This window comes from Anser brachyrhynchus (genome assembly GCF_964034855.1).
Source record: "Anser brachyrhynchus genome assembly, chromosome: 1".
Lineage (NCBI taxonomy): Eukaryota > Metazoa > Chordata > Aves > Anseriformes > Anatidae > Anser > Anser brachyrhynchus.
In genome coordinates this window covers 60,971,455-60,990,423 of record NC_137694.1, presented here as the reverse complement: position 1 = coordinate 60,990,423, position 18,969 = coordinate 60,971,455, and the positions used below count along the sequence as shown (strand labels likewise).

The following is an 18,969-nucleotide window of genomic DNA, read 5'->3' as shown; positions in this document are numbered from 1 at the left end:
ATGCAGTGTTAGGTTTTATTGTTGTTTGTCATCACATTAAATTGGCTTAGTTTGGAATTGCAGCAAGAACATTAGCATTCAAAACCAGTACTGCCTTGAACACTGTCCAGCCCATTCACTTCTCTCTCTCTCTCTCTCTCTTTCCCTCCCTCCTCCCCCTGCCCCAACTCGTTCAGTAATTCTGCTTTATGCCTCTTTGAATGCAAGAGAGTGTGTCAGCTTTCTCCTCCTCTCCCTACTGTTGTTACTGGGAGCTATTTCAGAGTAGAAACCTGGCTTTAAGCTTCCCATCTTGTTTTGGTCCTGTGATTATAGGTGATTCATTATTTTTCACACCTTTGAATTTTGTTTAGTTTTGTATACTGTTGATCTGTGAAAGCCTTTCTGAAGTACAAAAGTTACATGACTTTGAAGAATTAAGTTTTAATTTTTGTATGCATGTGCTAGTGAAGGTTGTAAAAACTGGGGGTTCCACTACATCTAGAACCAGGCTAACTGAAATAAAACATTTTGATTTTGTTTGGGAAATGTTGAAATAATATTTCTTCATTTCTGAAGCGATCTTTTATCCAAATGCTTTGTTCAATTTTCAGCATGAATTTCATCTTTGTCTTTCAAACATACGTGGAAATGGATAGAAAGCCCACACTGAAGTTAGAGGAGGACTGGAATCATCTTAATGGGAACAGAGTCTACCCTGAAGTACATAGAGATTTGTGTAGGGTGGAGGTAATAGTGGAATATCATACAGCCCCACCTCTTGCTCTTGGCATGGTCACCTAGGCCTAGTTGTCATGGCCTTGTCCAGTTGAGTTTTGAGCTCAGAGATGCAGACTTTGTGGCTTCTCTGAGCACCTTTTCCAATAATTGATCACACTTGACATGGGAATGCTTTTGTTAATATCTGTCTAGAATTTCCCTTGCTACTTATCTGTTACCTGTTGAATGATTTTTGGCTTTTGTGCTTTCACTGTACACTTTCAAGCAGGTTTCCCTGTCTACTCTACACCTTGCTATTAGGCTGTCAAAGACAGCTATTAGATCACCCCTGAACATTTTCCAGTTCTTAGGGCTGAACAAACCTGGTTCCTCAGCCTCTCCTTGGACTTGTGTGATCCAGTTTGACAGTCCTCCTGTGCTGGTGGTTGTCCCCTGGACTTGTCCCAGTTTGTCAGTGTCTTTCTTTAACTAGAGATCTTGTAACTGAATGTGGTAACCCACAGGTGGTCTGACAAGTGCCAAATAGAAGGGAGGAGGATTGATTTGCCTGAGCTGCTGGCTACGCTCTTGCTAAAACAAGCCAGTATGTGGTTAGTCATCTTCGCCTCAAGGGCTTACAGCTATATGCATCAGAGCTGACCTTGAGCACAGCCAGTCAAATCTCAGAGGGAAGAAGATGCAGAGGGTAGAGGATTACAGAGAAAGAAGGTTACCAACTGGACAGGGCAATTAAAGCTTGTCGGTGCCTTCAGGGCCCTGATACTCACATACTCGTTACAGAGTAGAAAGAAACAAACCGATGCCCACATATACGTTAAAGAGTTGCTCGATGGTAATTTGCCATTAGTCTGGAGTTACCTGACCTAACTTTAGCTGCTAAAAATTAAGGTACCTAGTCTAGGCATCCCTGATAGGTTGACTGAATCACCTCCAGGAATGCTTGTGTCTCTCCGCAGACATCAGGGGGTAGACTAGATGATAAGCTGAGATTCAGCATCTAGTTCTTAGGTAGCTAAATTCAGATAAGATGACTATTCAGATGGGATTGTACCATGAGATGATACTCTTGCATTCTTAAAAGAAGAAAGCAAATGCTTACATTCAATTTAACTCCAATGTAGAAGTTTCTGCCTCAGCTTTAGACTTCAGGGTCTTATCTTCAAACTAACTGGGTATAACTCATGGTTACTACTTGTTCCTGTTAGGGCATGGTAAAGCTCTTCACATTCAGTACTGTGGTTGGCTGTGCACCAGGTAGGCTTGTAAAAGTCTCAGAAATGATTCTTCAGGGGGTTTCCAGCTAAATCCCTGGAAAACAAGTCTTGCTCATGTACTGAAGAAAGCTCAGTCTTGAAGTGAGATTTTGCAGCCATTTAGTAGTGATCATAGGAGTGTGCTTATGGTGCTGGAGGCTCTGAACAAATCTTATCCAAGATCCAACAAGCCTGTTTGCTTTGAAAACAACTGATGAAAGTGTGTATCTCAGTAACGAGAAAATCTTTATAAGCTGAGTTAGATGGTGGTGGTGGGGAACATGTTTCTTCTTTGGAGGGATTCCAGTATTTTGTTTTTGTCCTAAGTAATGGGCTCATCGTGGGAGTTAGTTTGACCAAAAAGCTCAGCTTATGTTGGGGAATGCTCTTCAGCTATTTGATCAACAGCTCTCTAAAGGCTTTATGGAAATTCAGGTAATCACAGATTGCCATCAGAGTAATATGAAAACATTTGAGTATTTTTTGAAAAAACAAAGTGCAAAGGTGTTGGACTTTTTTTTCCCCCAAGACAGTACATTTTTGGGGAAGCTTTCAAATTGACTTTTTCATCTGCCATTTCTTTTGTCATACAAAATTTCCTATGTGCTCTAGATACAAAAGAGGAAGCTTAATGGCCCATGAGCAGAGATCTTATACCAAGGCAATCATAAATCTCTAACACAGCTGAATGTGTTAAACTATCAGTCTTTGTATTCAGCAATAGAAGCAGCTGAGCCTCTTTTTCTGTAGCAGAAAGCACAGCTGGAGCCACCTGGCAAGACCATGAGATGTGAAGGGGGAGTGTGGCAGGGACTGGGTTTCCTAGGTTTCATGCTTGAGCCAGGAGCAAATCTGGAGAGAACAGACCTGGGTAGGAACCAGAGGTTCTTTATTATTATTATTTTTTATTGTATTGGAATTTCCTGGGGGAAAATACATGATTTCAAAAATTGTTTCCATTTTGGCACTGAAGGTCAGATGTAGACTTTTCTGTTTAAAGTATCATTTTGCAATCAGCCAAAACACTATACTTTGCCTTGTTTGGAATTTCTGAAAGTAGGACTGCTGTAGATGTGTATTTTTCTCTATATTTGTTCGTTCTGTTTTGTGCTGCAAATCCTGCTCAAAGAAGAGAAGAAATATGAGATTAGCTTTTCAGAGCAGCTATGCAAATCTAGGTGCCACTGAGTTTAGCTGAAGTTATATCCTTGTGGATATTGAACAGTCCTGAAAAAAACAGGGCTGTGGTAGTCCTACATCACACACGTGAGCTGGAAAGTCTGAGCAGCCTTTAGCATGAAGTGATGCATCAGCCAGACTATAGAGAAAGAAAAAGACTGTTCCTACAAGGCATTTCTTCAGGCCTTTGCCTGTAGAGGTCTTTGCTATTGCTTTGAACTTCAAAATCTCAGTTTTGCTTAGCAGCATTCTCTGTTGTATCTCAGCTGTTGACTTTATAATTTTAAAATTCACTCTCTGTTTCCACGAGGTGCTGAGAACCTCTTCTAATTAGCAGAACAGGAATTGCACTTGGAGTGCTACTGCGTGAGACTCCGACCATGACCACGTGCAGTCAACCTTGTGAAGGAGAGAGAGAGGCTGTACTTTATCCCATTGCCACAAAGCTTTCAAGTTGGGAAGGAGGAAAGAGCTAATGGGGAGGACTGTTTTCCTTAAACTTCACGAGGAGCAAGGCTTCCCTGTACAAACTCACTGTAAGACCATAGGGTGTTGGCAGTCTTCCTAGGTGTCCTGCTGCAGGGGCTAACCTATCCTAATTCTGGGTGTGGATGGACATCTCTGTTGTCCCAGCACTGTAAATGACCAGCACAGGCCCCAACCCCTCTGGCTTCCCAAAGAGCACAGCATTTTCCTCTGGGAGCCCCTGGCGATGGCGTTGCAGTGGCCAGCACAGGGAGCTTCAAGACTTACTGCACCCACGCCTCCTTGCTTTCTAGTGCTTCTGAAATCACCCTTAACAGCAGTAAAGATGAAAGTAAATGCAAATGAGGATTTGTTTACATAGCTTAAATGCTGGCAATGCAATTACAATGAATTTAGAGACAGAACTAAGAAGAAAACTGTTCTTTTATCCACCCATACTTAAATGAGCTCAAAGTCTTTTCTCTGTGCAGTGAAAAATGTTTAACCAAATTTGTTGCTTGGGATCCTTTCTGAGTATAACATTAACATCTAATTTATCCTCTGTGGTTCCATTTAGAAGGCATTTTAATCAAAATGTTGATTTCAATCTTTTCCCAAGGGATTGCCTCCCATCTGCCACCTAACTTTCAGAAACACTTATGTGTTCTGGGCATGGCTAGGTGAAAAAATCTTCTGCCTAGATCATGAAGAAGCTCTGTTAGCAGCCCTTCTTAAATACTCTTGTCAGCCTCGTACAGTCACATTCATAGCTCAAGGCTAAAGCCTTTTTTCACACGCTAAAGCTTACATCTGTGTCAAAGTTAGTGTGCTTTTGCCTCTAACTCTGCAATCATATTTCAATAAGTGCATATACAAAGTTATGCATACAGCACGTTTAGTGCTTGTCTTTGACTGCCATTACTGTCAGTGGTAACCATATTGGTGTGATAACGTTAGTCCCAGGCCCTTGGAGTGGCTATAATGTAATTTAATAAATACCCAAATTTTGAAGTGAAGTACTCTAGAAGCTGCGATGTCTCCCGGAAGACATCAGGAAATGCTGGATATGGGGAGTGATTTAGTTCTATTTTTTTTATTCTCTTCTCTTTACTGATTACATGACTTACATGGATGTAAACTCATTGTTCGTTTAATCTGTTCCTGATACTTACTACTTATTTGCCTGGGAAGTTCAGTCATAATCTTTTATTTGCTGACTTAATTATCTCCATAGCAACTAATTGTGATTTATTACTATTAATAATACTATTAGTAATTGAAACAAAGTGATGGGGAAAATATACACTGTACAAGACATTGATAAGATTTTTTCCAAATGTCTTTCAAATCTTTTTGAGGAAGCAACAGATAATAGCAATGCAATGATTGTATAAGGAGGCAGTAGTATTTCTAGACTGTTTCTATGCAATGTTTAAATATTTATACATGATTTATTTTGTGCAGGGCCAGATCCAAAAAAAATCCACTGGAAACTTTGATTTCACTAGTCTTGGGATCAAGCCCTTGTTTAAGAAATTTCTGAACTCTCTGTCAAGTAATCATTCAGAATTTATAACCTTTCATAGGGGAAGAATTGAATTAAAAATAAACAAGCTAATTAGATTTAAATAAAGCTTCTGTTGTGATGAGGAGCAGGAAATGGAAGATTAAGGATTGTTTGTGGAATTTATTTGATAGTCTTATAAATGCACTGAAGAACAGATTTCTTGTCCACATTGAATAAACAGGCTTCAATAATTTAAAGAACTCATTCCTAGAGTCCACAGATACAAAGTCTCACACATTTGCTTTAGAGATGAGGAAGGCAGAGCTAATCCTGATAGGATTTTTACATGTAAATCCCAGGGATTATGGGAGCCCTTCCAGCCTTGGTGCTTTACAGTACTCTCCTGAGTAAAGCCTGCAGAAGTGGGGCAGGAGGCATAGAAAACATTTCAACATTCACCTTGAGATGTTTTTCAACTTACAACTCACTTGTGGGTTAGAGGTCAGGAAGAAGCATCTTCTAGGGCCTGTGGAGGAAAAACCATAAAATTACTGAGAACAGAGAAATGCCATAGAGCCCAAGATAGATCTGCCTCTGAACTTGCAGGTCTTGCCTGCTCAAGAAAACCACTCTTCTTGTGCAGTTCTCTTTTCCCTTGAGGTCCTCAGTGGCTGCTCCTAGAGATACAGCAAAGCTTGTGGGGCTGCTGGTAACAGGACCAGTATGTGCCTGTGTTTGCAATGTGCAGAGTTCACGGATTTACCACCATGGCTCCTGGCAAGGCTAGCACTGAGTTTGCTCACACTTGAAAAGTGGAAGAGATTAATAAATAAATAAATGCTGCATTCATTATATTTTTTGTAGCAATAATGACCCGCACACACTCTTCTGAGCAATAAGGTCCTACACTAAGTGCTGACTGTACAGTAAGCCCTCTTGTAGTGTGCTCCAAGAAATTCCACTGGTCCTTTGTGCCATGACAAGGTCAAGGGCTTGGCCGATGCACACCACGTGGCTCCTTTCCAAGGCTGCTGCTTTAACACTGAGGAGAGGGAACTTGTCCAGAGATTGGGTTGCTAGCCTTGAACTTGAGAAATTGGATTCAGCTTTCTGCTCTGCAGTTGATTACTTATAAGACTTCAGGGAAATAATTTAGTGTCAGATTCTTCAAGGTATAACACCTATTTGTTTTCCATGGAAATTGGTTGAGGTTAGATGCTAAGTGTCTTGACGTCCTCTGAGGGGCATTTGAGTTTGTACCTCAAGAATGTGGATGGAATGATTCATATGCTTGATAAATGTACCTACTAACAATTGTGAAGTTGTCATCCCTAACAGGTATAGAAGTCATAAATTTATGGCAAATAGGATTACATTTTTCCTGATACTAATTTGACCTTTCTGTCTGTTTTTAAAGGATGTTTTTGGCTGCAAAGATGAAGTTCTTGTAATATTGAGATCAGTGGTAATTTTTATTATTGGCTTCTGTGGATCCACTTACTCCTATTATTATTTAAATTTATCTTCCCAGAATAATTGAAATAAAGCCTACATTACAAAATCTGTAAGTTTTTCATACAAAAGAAACATTCAGCATCAGTCAGGGCAATGATGAGTTTGTCTAGATGGAAATCTACTGTACCATGCAGATGGCACACAAGCTAAGAGGGATTAGGAGGGACTGCTCAATGGCTTCATTTTTCTCTAGAGCTTGAGAGATTTATATTCAGTTGTCCTCTCAGGACCGAAAGCAGTCTAGTCAGGATAAAGTGACGATCTTAATACACTTCTCAGTGGGGCTTTAGTTGCCTTAGTTCTTTGAGTGAGTTCATTCAGGGTCTCTGTGCGGCCTGGTATTGTGCCATGTAGATGTAACCTGAGACACTTGTTATAAGAATATATTTGGATGCAGTTCAGCGTTGAAAATAAGGATTGCATGTGGCCACAAGCTAATGACTTTCTGCTTAGGGCTTTTCTGAAAGAAAAACAGAGTGTTTCTGCCTCTGAAACCTCTTAGAAGTTTTGATTGTTTTACTCCTTTCATTTGACCTTCGCTGTTTGCCACCTTCTCCTTCTGTGGTTGTCCTCTTCTACCTGTCAAACATTAATTTTCTGTCTCTTCTTTCAGGCACGAACTAGCATTGCTTCCTCTTTGTTTTATTGTGCATACATACCACAGGGAACAACATTTGTAGGAGGATATAGAACCCTGCACAAAACACTATATTCTTGTTGCTGGAGAATCAGTAGAGGAAAATTGGTGTAAGATTTTTGTCATCTACCTTTTTTTTTATACTATTGGCTATAAATAAAATGAAATTGTTTGATTCATACCTCCTCCCCCCAAAGATGTGTTGACTTAAATTAATGCACTTGTCAGAATAGAATAAATGCTGTGATCATGATGAACCAACGGAATCCCTACCCTCATCCTTCGGTGAACTTTAAGCAAGGAATGCTTATTTTTTCTTGCATCCTTTCATGCTGCAGAAGGACTGAAGTTATTATGAGGTACCACTTGTATAATGCTGAATCAATCACAAGAAATACAAAGTAGTGTCAAAATGCCTCTTTTTAGACCTTTGAGATGTTTTTACAGGTGCTTAAGAGTTAGTGTTCTTTGGTATTTTTTCTCACTTATAGAGGTGAGCAGTTCTTGGGCAAGTGACAGATTGCTATGGACTGGTCAGAGTAAGATCTAGGCAGCCAAAACCCAGTGCAGTGCTCTGGTTGGGAGTAAAGCAAATCAGCTCTCAGCATTCGTTTTCCTTAAGTGTTTTCAGCATCAAGAAGATAAGATTGGTTAAAAACAGACTGGCAGTTGGTGTAACAAAAGAATATTCATTTGACTGTTTTGCTTGGATAAACCACGGCTCTTATTGTTCAGAATTGCTTAAGCTGACTTATGAGGGTTTCTGCTGGAAAGAGCCACTTGCTTATGTTTTTCTGCAAAGGTTGTGGGGGAGAGAGAGGGAATTAAAGGGAGCAGCAGAACCAATGTGTTTAAAAAAAAAAAAAACTACATAAAGGAAAAATGTATGTGTGCAGAGTTCTACAGACTTGCCTTATCATTACACATATTCAATTATTCTGTTAGTAATTTGTGCAAAGATATTCCAGTGCTGCCACCATTTCGCTGGGTATTTGCTATTTTTGGGGTATGTGGTTGGTCACCTATTTCCATGTGGTTGTTACCAACCTCTGCACGTGTGATTCTTATGTGCATCTCTTCAGGGTGAATAAATATGAATATTTGCCAAGCTTTCCCTATATGCAAATAAGTTTTGCTTTCAGCTGCATGCAAAAACCAAATAGAGATAAGGGGTTGCAAATATTGTCAGGAGAAACGTTAGTACTGATGAAATTAGTATCTCCATTGCTTTTGTCTTACGGTGCTCTGGCTGTAATAACTTCCTTTCCAAGAGGACAGCAGGCTGCAGCTTGAACCATGGGGAGGACCCAGAGGGGTGCCTGAAGCTCTCCTGATAGCCCTGACCACAGTGCCAAGCATCCAGCCCTCTCTTGCCCCAGAAGTGAAAAGCCATGCTGTGAAGCCCAAATTCTCTGTGCACTGCAACACAGAGGACTCCTGGCTGCAGAGATTAAAATAGGGAGGAAAACATGAAAAATGCAATGATTTTCCTGCTTTCTTCACCACTTTATGCCACCTTTGCTCTGTTAGATTTACCCACTGGGTGGGGGTTGGGGGCAGAAATCATGGTATGGGCATGGCTTCTCATTTCCAGGCTGCATCATGTGCATTGGACGTCTTTGTGGCTTGGAAACCTCTCTGATGCCAACCGGCACAGGGCACTACAGCTCCCTGTCCGGGCAGCACAGTGCTGCCCGGCCCCCAGAAAGCAGCACGCCGGGCTGCAGATGAAAGGGACGTTAATAAGCCCAATGAATTTTCAGTTTTCTCTGAAGGAGAATTTAGCTGTGTTCTCTCCCACTGTGCAAAATGATAATGAGGCAATCGATCGCTAACAGGTGCAGCGAGGAGCTGCTCAGAGTACAGTGAACCTTCGCACTCAATTGCCATGCTCGATGTCTGAATCTTAGTATCATTCCAGAAAGAGTGACAGAATAATGATTTCCATCTCATATTAAGGTAGAAACCTGTTAAATTCAGAACCTTCGGAATTAGTGCCATTCTTTTCATAGTTCCATTGAATTTGCCAAGCTTCATTTCAGGAATTCCTCTAGCGAAGAAATGCATCTTTAGGAAGTATTTATGTAATGAATTATTTACTTATTAACTGAAATTTTATACCAATTTAGACATGTTTATGTATTTAAAGGTTTTGTGGTTTTAACTGTTCCATATTTTTAATTCAAGTTTTAACAGCCCATTTGGTTGCTTCTGAGTTTAGTCCAACTTGGTGTCGGGGTCTCAATCACCATGTCGTGTGGGAAGGCTGGAGCAGAAAACGTGTGTGTATTAATACACACCACACATGTGCATGTGTACACAGCTCTTTACTCCATCTATGGGTTAAATGAACCAGAATTGTACAAGATAACACCTGATAGATGGCTGCTGGGTTTCAGTAGGGCAGCACTCCCTCCGCAGGAGAGGAGTACCTGAGCATTGACGTTGGCTGGGCATGATGCTGTTACTGCCTGGGAGGGGAATGATGGCACAGTGCAGGGGTACCTTCTCTTGCTCAGCTCTTCCTTCATCCTTGTCCTTCCTCCTTTGCATTTTCACCATATAAGAGATGGTTTATTTCTAACTGATACATGTTCTTTGTTCTATTTTTAATGGTTTCTTTGATACACTCGAAAATAAGCCCTGCCGAACTCTCAGGGTTGCATTCCTTTATTGACAAGTCCTTGGACATTTATGATTTGTGTTTTTACTTCTGGTGTTGTCCAAGGCCTCTTCTGTTATCCTCTGGGTGTATTCTCAGAGGTCCTTGTAACAACTTGCTCAGAAAAAACACTAAAAAGAAAAAAAGGCACAAAGCCTCATATAACAATTTGAGTCTCATACCAGGAATCTTCCATTCAGCCTTAAAAATATGCTGAAGTAACTTTTGCAGTTTTGAGGTTTTTTTTTTTTTTTTAACTGTCACTGAAAGACTGGTATGGCACTTTCCTCTTCTTTGAAAAGATTTTGTCTGATCTTTTCTGTGTTCTTTCTGCCTAGAAGCTTCCACGGGCATCTCTTGTGCTGAGAAACATATGTACACATGACTTGAAAACCATCTGCTGCTCTGTCACCTGAAAGACTTTGCACAGAAAGCTAATGCATAATTTATAGTAGAGATTTTTGTCACGTTTGAAAGCTTTTTATATATATATATATATATATACTTCAGTGCTACAGAGATGAGGATGCTTTTCTTGGTGCAAAGATCCTAAAATCAAATCTCAGTACTGCAGATACCAACTCACGTCCTCAACTTGAGCAACATCTGCTCTGTACCCAGTGGACTGGTCCTGCAGTGCTTTGAAGACTATGTCACTCTGTAGCTCCAGTAACCCATGCTCATCTTGGTTGTTCTTGCCTCCCTAAATTAGGCCCAAGTTTTTAGGTCTCACCTGCCCTCGTGGGATGGTCTTGTCTGCCTGCTACCCTCACTGAAGGGCAGGTGGGTCCTCACTGAAGGCTGCGTCCACACAGCAAATGGATCCTAGGGACAGAAGAGGCTGTCAAAGCAAAGGAAAAACTCCTGGATTCTTTTTTGGGAAAATATCAGGGTTACTTCTGGACTGATTCGACATGGAATAAGACAAGCAACATGAATAAGAGTATAAATTGCCTTTATGCCTGTTTTCAAGAGTTCTGTAAGCGGCAGTTTAAACACAGCTCATTGCTGTAGCATTTCAAAGTGGGGTCCTCACAGCAGACATAGATAGTAGGCAAGTTGTTGGGATGACAGTGAGTCTTCTGTGTACCAGACAGTGGCAATCCCATTCCAGTGGGATTGTTCAAACTGTGTCGAACAAATACCAAGGACAAAGTGCATCTGGGAGACAGAAAACTGATACCAGGTTGAAGGAAGCAGAGGTAATTTAGTATTGGCAAGCCACTGTCTAAATGGAAGGTCTCCAAACTCCTGCCATTTAGCTCATGGCAACTCTGTGAATAGGTGCTGGTGAGTGGGTCCTTAACTGAAATCAAGGTTGGTTACAATAATCCAAGCAAGTTTTGTTTGTTTGTTTCCAAAAATATTCTTATTTTATGTTGATTTAATATCTTCCTCTTTCATTACTGTATTAAGGATATTTCCTGTGACTCCTCAGTTTCAAAGGAGACAAGTTCACTAAGTAAAAATAATAGTCCCTTATCTGTTACATAGGATTTCTTGCAAAGCAGGTGCCCAGGTTACCTGATCTGCAGTGGGTGAATCCCAGGTGTTGCCTGGGTATATAGTTTTGACTTATGTTTTCATTACAAACCTGAAAGCTATGAAGTGAAAACCTCACATGTTGTGTGTGCCACATGATGGACGATAAATAGACATGATATCAAGTTTCTAAATCTAAACTAGTTCTTTTGGGGAATGACTGCGGTGTGGGAACAGGAGTGAGGATGTGAGCATGTGAGTGTAAGCTCACTTTTTGGTGCTTCCTGTAAAATCTTTTTTCCAATAACTTGCGATCCTCTAGCCAAGTTTCAGCCAATGGTTATGGTGTCTTTCCCTTTTGACAAGAGTATTTCTGCTTTAACCATGTTCTGACTGGAATTGTTCTATAAAATCTAAGGAGAGATTTATGGTACGTACCGCTACATATCTGGAAGTTATTTTGCTATCCTCCTGAATTTTAAGAAGCAGACATTTCTCTACTAAGTCCTCTTTTGCCTTGCTTCATCTTTGAACCTTTCTAGTACACAGTAGAATACTAATCCGAGCTTCACCAGACCACAAAATGTTGTTCTGAATTACTCTTTCCCCTCTGAGGTGGTCTTAAGAAAGTCTTAATATCATTGTCAAAGCATTTGGATATCACACGTGCTGTCTCATAGGTTGATAATCACTGAAAATATCACATCACATATTACTATAGTTACAGTTTTTGTGCTAGCAAAAAATATATATATATTCCTAGGTTCTTGCATGAGTGTCAAAATGCAGTTGTTCCTGCCCTTAATTAATCATTTCTGTTATTGCTCCTTTGCTTCCCTTGTTTACTGTTGTGTTGGGAAAACTATTTCTGTTTTGGCTATAGTTCCCACTGCACTTTACTGCAGTTGTCATGAAGCACTTAACCAGCAGGTTTGACTGCGCACTTTACTTAGATGATCTCTTTTTTTGGTGATTACTTTGTTGATTTATTTGCGTGTAAGATGGAGCTGTTCTCTGGCACATTTGTAACAGAGAGCACGAAGGAGGCACGAAGGAGCTCTTTACCCAGACTTGAGAGCTCTTGGCCCCCCAAGGCCCAGACATGGATCGTTGCCAAGGCAGGGACAGGTTGTTGCTGGAAGAGGAGTGCTGTGAGAACTCCTGTTTCATTAATACCTGCTCTGTTAACTTCCATTCATTTTTCTTTCTTTGTATATATTTTATGGTGAAGACAATATGGGATTTTTCTCTCTGAGAAATGAGCCCTGAAATTTAGGTTTGCCAAATACGTGAAAGGGTCTAAAACATGTTTTTCTTCATGCTGCTCTTCCTGATGCTGGCAGCAGTTCAGTGGTCCCAGCAGTGGCCTCAGCAGTGGCAGGAATGACCATAGGAGCTGTGCAAATGGGAGCAGAGAGAGCAGCAGGAGGCTGTGCCTGCCTTATGAACCATCACTTCTTGCCTCCTGGAGGACATTCGGCATTAAAAGTGAGGGCACACAATTTTGAAAGGACTTCAGATAACTTTACAGCTATAATGACTTATGTCTTTTGAAATGAGGTATGTTGCTGTGCTGCACTGATAAATAACCTGTGAAGGCCAAGACAATACCTAGTGCTGGCAAAAGACAGGTGTTGTTTGTCAGTGAAGTCATTTTTAAAAAAAGTTTTGGGGATCACCTGTCTGTCCAAGTAATGGTAGATTATTGGTCTGTGTGGACAGGAGTTTAGGAAATAAAGAAGGAGAGAAAACCTCCCTTCTCTTTTGGATCTAGACACGCAGACTGTATTCCAGAATTCATCATGTACAGCTTTATGTCATTCTTATATTTCTTTCAGCTGTCAGCAAGCATAAAAACAGCTCACAGCTGCTTTAGGTTAAACTGATGCTTCAGCATCTCCATTTCAGTATGATAAAATGATGTTACCTTGGCATAATTTCATTCAATGACCCCAATGGATCCAGGCAAATACCGTTCTTTTGTTTGGGTTTTGTTTGTTTAGAGGCCAAACTGAAAAAGAGGGAAAAAATATCTTGACTTGGGTCAGAATTTGCTAAAGTTTTCTTTGGCAAAATGAAACTAAAAAAACATCACGCCAAAACCTTGAATTAACCAAAATGCTTCAGTGGACCTAACTGGAATGGTTTGTGTTCATATTATTTAAACTCTCCTCCTCTTTTTCAATTGAATGACACTTTGAATGGACAAGTTGCAAAATTTTATTTGCTAGCTGTTGGAATGGAAGGACTTGCCATTTTCAGAAATTTTTCCTATACTCTTCTTTCAGCCAAGAATTTAGCTGAATTCAACCTGAATTTTCTTTTTGTTTGGATAAACTTACTGCTTGTGGAAAAAAACATCTCCCAGATCTTTTCTTCTTGCATTGAACTGACTCTTGAATTTTCTTCCTCTCCTATCAATCAGATATTCTCCTTCTTCGACATTTTTTTTTCCGATGAAGAACATTTCAGTTTTGTTCCCTGATGGTTTAAAAATTCCTGTCATTTGCTTTTTGTCACTGTTCAGATCCTGTGCTAGCTGTGCCTTGGCCCTCCCCTGCACAGTATGTAATAAAATTAAAGGCTAACAAGGAATGAGACAAATTTTGTCTTTGTAGGGTGGATGTTTCTGTCAACACACTTTCCTCATAGACTTACTTTGATTTAACTTTGGAAAATGTGCCCTTTTTTCCCCCTATAACCTTTCCTTTTCCTTCAGGAACATTCAGTGAAAGCATGAGTGAGAAGTTGTGCAAGGAGAGATGAATCAAGGATTTATGTTTAGATTGGCATATTGCATGCTTTTGAAACACATCTTGCCTTGAGGATGCTTGGGTCTGCCAGGGAAGCCCGCAGTCCTCCAGGCAAGGGTCCATCTCTGCCCAGAAATGTTTCTGTTGCTGTTTGTTTGTTCCTTGGCCCAGGAGCTTGGTAATCTGGGCTCCTCCCAAAGTACATGTACTTGTGGGCATAGGCAGCTGCAGCGCATCCAGTGCATTTGGAAGGTGTCTGCTTTCTGGTTTTATTATGGAAATAAGGATTCTCACCAAGAATTTCCAATGAACTCTCCAAAGCCAGAATCTGGGGTTCTTTCCCAAGCTCTGCACAGTTTATATCCTTCCATCCATCCATTTTTAATCTTCTGCATGTGCATTATAATTATCCAGTAAACAGAGTGATTACAATGAAATTATTTTGGCAGGATGAATGTTGTTTCCAAGGTTTAGAGTTTGCACCTTCTAATCAGAAGAAAAGTGATCTTTTTGGATGAGGTTTTCTTTGCCTGCTTTGTCTGCAAAAGTGAATTTTAAATATTTCCACAAAAGCTCTTCATTTTACGTGCCATGTGCATGAAAACACACTTTTAGTTGGAGCAAGGGAAGTTGAAATTTGAAAATAATGCTCTGTTTATATATAGAGTTAAGTAGGCTTGAAAATAATCCTTGTAAGAATTTTGTTTACATGACCAAAATTAATCAATATCTGATTGTCTAAAAACTCCAAAATGGCACGTTAGTAACCCTTTAACAAGAAAACTAATCAACCATTCCTACTACTGCCAAGAACTGATGAAAGAAAAATGTTCTTATTCTACTTTTTAAATTTTTGGGAGCCATGCAAAAGTTCAGTGGCAAGACCCAGATTGGTCACTCAACAGCAAGATTATTTTACAGGCTCATTCCTAGACAAATGCTGCCCTCCTAATGGGGAGGTTGTCCTTACCAATCCTATTTCTGATTGTACTGCTGGTCTTAAAGGCAGCTAGAATACAAATCGTGGCTGGCACATCATCCTGAAGGTTGAGTATTGATAGGCACTGAGATTAGAGCCCACCTCCAAACCCTCACTGCTGCTGGGGTGGAATTTCACCCTGGACCAGGAATTTTTAACACGAGCTTGCAACTGAGGCCAGTTTCTTACTGAGGGAAAACAGATGGACCATCATTAGCACGTTCAGAAGGCAATTTGTTTCATCTGAGAACATTGCTTCCCAGAGAAACCCAAGAGTTTCTGATTTTTTCCCAGCATATGCTCTGAATTCCCATGCCTTCTCCTTCTCCCCCAAACTTGCATTATCCCATACTGGATTTGCAACCCCTCAGCTTCAGCAGTGTCAGCAGTCAAGGGTGGGTTTGCACCAGCCTGTGGGGTGTAGTGGCTCCTCTGATGATATGGGGAGGTGACAGGGCCATTGAGGCCAAGGTTTTGGATATACCTGGCAGTTGGGCTCCTTCCTCAGTGTCGCCAACAGTAGGGAGGACAGGCAGGTTCTTGAGGGACCCCTGGCAGAATAAAGACTTGCCACAGGCTGTGGTTCTAATTAGAGGTTCATTGTTACATTAAAAAAAATAATAATAACAATCAGCATAACTTATTCACAATTTCTAGCACTTAGCATAGCTTATATTTGCACAGAATTTCTAGAATTCTCAGACAGGCTTTTCTGTCACCTGGATGGATCCTGTGCAGATCAGGTCAACTTCTTATCAGCCAACGAGCAATACAATCATGACCTAGACTCAGGCTTTACGTAAATGAACATGAGTCAGTCACTCAACCCTCTGAGGAAGATGACAATGGTGGAAGCATCCTTGGCCACCAGGGGATCACTGGTTTTGCTATCCAGCAGCAGTTCTGCCCTAAGTCCCACTTAGGGCTTGCTGCTGCCTGATTTTTATAGACAGTGCCCCCCGTGCTGTTATGCTTTCTTGCTCCAGGGCGGGTGTCACCATCTTCTGGCAGCCCAGCACCTGGGTATTGATAATACTGATGGGCTCAACCACCCTGTCAGTTGGTGCTCCTTATGCCCTCTTGGTGGTTCAGCACTTGGGTCTTGACAACACTAATGTCTTTTATCACCCTGACTATGGGTGTCCCTATATCCCGGCACCAGAGACTGGGAGGGAGAAGAGGACGGGGGTGTACATTAGCAGCCCACTTACATATTCTGGATATTTGCCTCATTGTTGGCTATGCTAACCATATTGGGGTCAGGAGCAGGGGGTACTGGTCACACTGGGCTCCTGTCAGAAGATGAAGGGGTCCAGGAAGGCTGGTCCCACGTGCCTGGCTGGGGCGGGCCTGCTGGGCCTCTCTGAGCTCAGTCACTTGGCTGGGTACTGTAGGCTTTCCATTGCAAGCCTACCCTGTAGCTTAACAAACCTAAAAGTTGCCTCATCTCTGACGCCCTTTGGGTGTAGCTGCATTCTTTATAGCTTTTCATGTTTTGTTTTCAGGCAATTTCTTTCCCCCTGTGCGTACATCCAGGACAAACACATCAGTGTCCCTCAGCACCTCCACAGGCCTCCTGCAGAGCTCTCCTGGTCCCCCCAGATGGACTGACAGAACCACCTCTTGCGGACCCTCTTACCAAATAACCTATTGGAGCTTTGTTGGGCATATTTAAAATGCAAATTACCAAAGAATCCTTGAACTTTTGATTCAAAGCAATTGGGATTATGTTGCAAGAGGGTGAAAAAGAGCGAGCTGGTCAACGAGTTGTCTCTTGGGATCTTAGGTCATCAAAAACCTCATGCTTTCTTGTTTTCTTTTAAAATGATTATTTCTACTTGGATGCTTCAGTAGACCTCAGACTTGACAAATGAGTAGCCAAAGAAAGAGCTCAGGACCAGCTATTGTAGCTCAGTCTCTGTGCAGGTCCAGGAAAACACCTCATGCCTAGAGAAAGCTGGTGTCAGTGGGAGTATGTAACCCTAGCTGCTATGGCTGCCTCTGCAGTTTCAGTAGTGCCATCCACATCCCAGGCTGAATGTGGGTGTGCATCTCTGTGCACTGACGTACATACACTGAAAAAGTTGCGGAGGTATGGGGTGGGATGGCCATCCCACAGGGAGAGGGGAGGAAATGGTGGGCAAAGAGCAGCAGAGGCGGGGCGGTGCTGTGCAGCTACGAGGTTTAGGGACAATAAAGCTGCAGACCTCTCTGCTTGCTTTTTACACCTTAAATACTTTTAGTGGTTGAGTGAGAAAATGTCTCCTAGGTAATGCACCATTATTAAGCTACAAGGAGTCTGGTCTGAAGGAGAGAAGGCAGATTTGGGGCTATTAACCTTCAAAGGGCGGGATTTTGGACTTGGGTGTGTGTCTGTCTGGTACCGATGGATTAAAGAGCCCTAATAGGTGCATTGGAGCCTGTGTGGGAGCCTGATGAGCAGCAGCAGAAGCCTGTTCAGGGATGAGAACAGCCATATGGGGCAGGCTGGCCTGAGCCCCTGGCTACACAAGGTGCCTGTAGAGCAGCAGTGTGGAGCATTGCACTTGACGTCAACCAGAGCAAATCCATAGTCAGAAAGTGGCAGGTCCTGAGCTGGGGAGCTCAGAAGCAGCAATGCAAGGAAGGATGAGGGCAATTACAAGAGTGCAGAAGGGAGGGAGGGTGTCAGCTGGGTGCAGGGGGCTTTCATGGGAAGAGTAGCATTGCTCCTCCACAGCAAGGGGTGTTGGAGGGAGTTGTGCAGCTTTTGGGGTAGAAGGAGCAGAGCAATGTCCTGCAAGATTTAACAGGGATTTCTGAGGATTACCTAACATTTGAAAATGCTTTGAGCAGTGGGAAATTTTGGAAGCTGGGACATTTTGACTGGGGCTACATGCGGATTAGAGCTGAAATTAGGTGGAACAATGTCACAAGCTGTTGCTGGTCACTAAATTCTGGCTGCTGAGGTGTCAGAGGCCCACTGCAGAGAAAGGGGCCCTAGCTACATCTGTGGTGGAGGTTTTGTGTTGCCTGTGGGATGTGGAAAGAGCTCTTCTACTGCACATTTCAGAAACCTCTTCCTTTGAGGGTTGCAAGCCTGCCAGTAATAAAAGCTGAATGTAACAGGCAGTTGTTAGACAAATTGCTCTGGGATTTTACAGCGATGTGAGACTGCTCAAAGAGCATAAATTGGGACTGACTTTCTCTGATGAGGAATGGAGTCAATCTTAACAGATGCACAAGGCCTGCCACCTATTTGGGAAATTCCTCCTTTGATTTTCTGCTGCCAGAGGTATATAAGATATATATAATGAAGAATGTAATAGTAAATGATGCGCCAGAGAAGAGGATACTCCAGTCCAAGCAAAACAGAAGAGCAATGGAGAGCTAGAGGTACCTGGCCAGTGGCTTTTGCCTGAGGCGGCAATTTTAACTGTTGACTTGTTGTCTTGGAAATATAAAAACAGCCGTACCCTCTCAGACAGGAAATGTAGTAGCACAACCTTTATAAAAATGCTGCTAAATTAGGGGACATTTTAGATCATTCTGCTGAACAGGAAATACTAAGCAAGAGTGAGGAGACAAGCATTGGCTGGCTTTTGCCATGGGTCCAATTTCTGAGTGCTGCTCTGGACCAGAGGCATAGCACCTCTTTTCTAAACACGAGCACGCTTGCTTGATTGGTGGGCTGCATTTGGGTCACCCATTCTGCTCTTTCTAAACAAAAGTCTGTAAAACAATGAAGAAGCAGAGCATTGTAAGAATGTGGACATATTGTTTATATCTGTGTGTGTGTGTTTGTATGAATATGCACAGATTTGTTTCTTGTCCATCC

The 18,969-nt window shown here is 41.8% G+C and overlaps 1 long non-coding RNA gene across 1 annotated transcript in view; it reads left to right on the top strand.

Annotated features, from left to right (window-relative positions):
• Positions 1 to 1,690: 1,690 nt before the first annotated feature.
• LOC308191535 overlaps positions 1,691 to 18,969 on the top strand; it is a 40,881-nt gene continuing 23,602 nt past the window's right edge. The window contains exon 1 of the long non-coding RNA XR_013948105.1: positions 1,691 to 2,844. This is a non-coding gene — a long non-coding RNA (uncharacterized lncRNA). The remainder of the gene's footprint in view (positions 2,845 to 18,969) is intronic.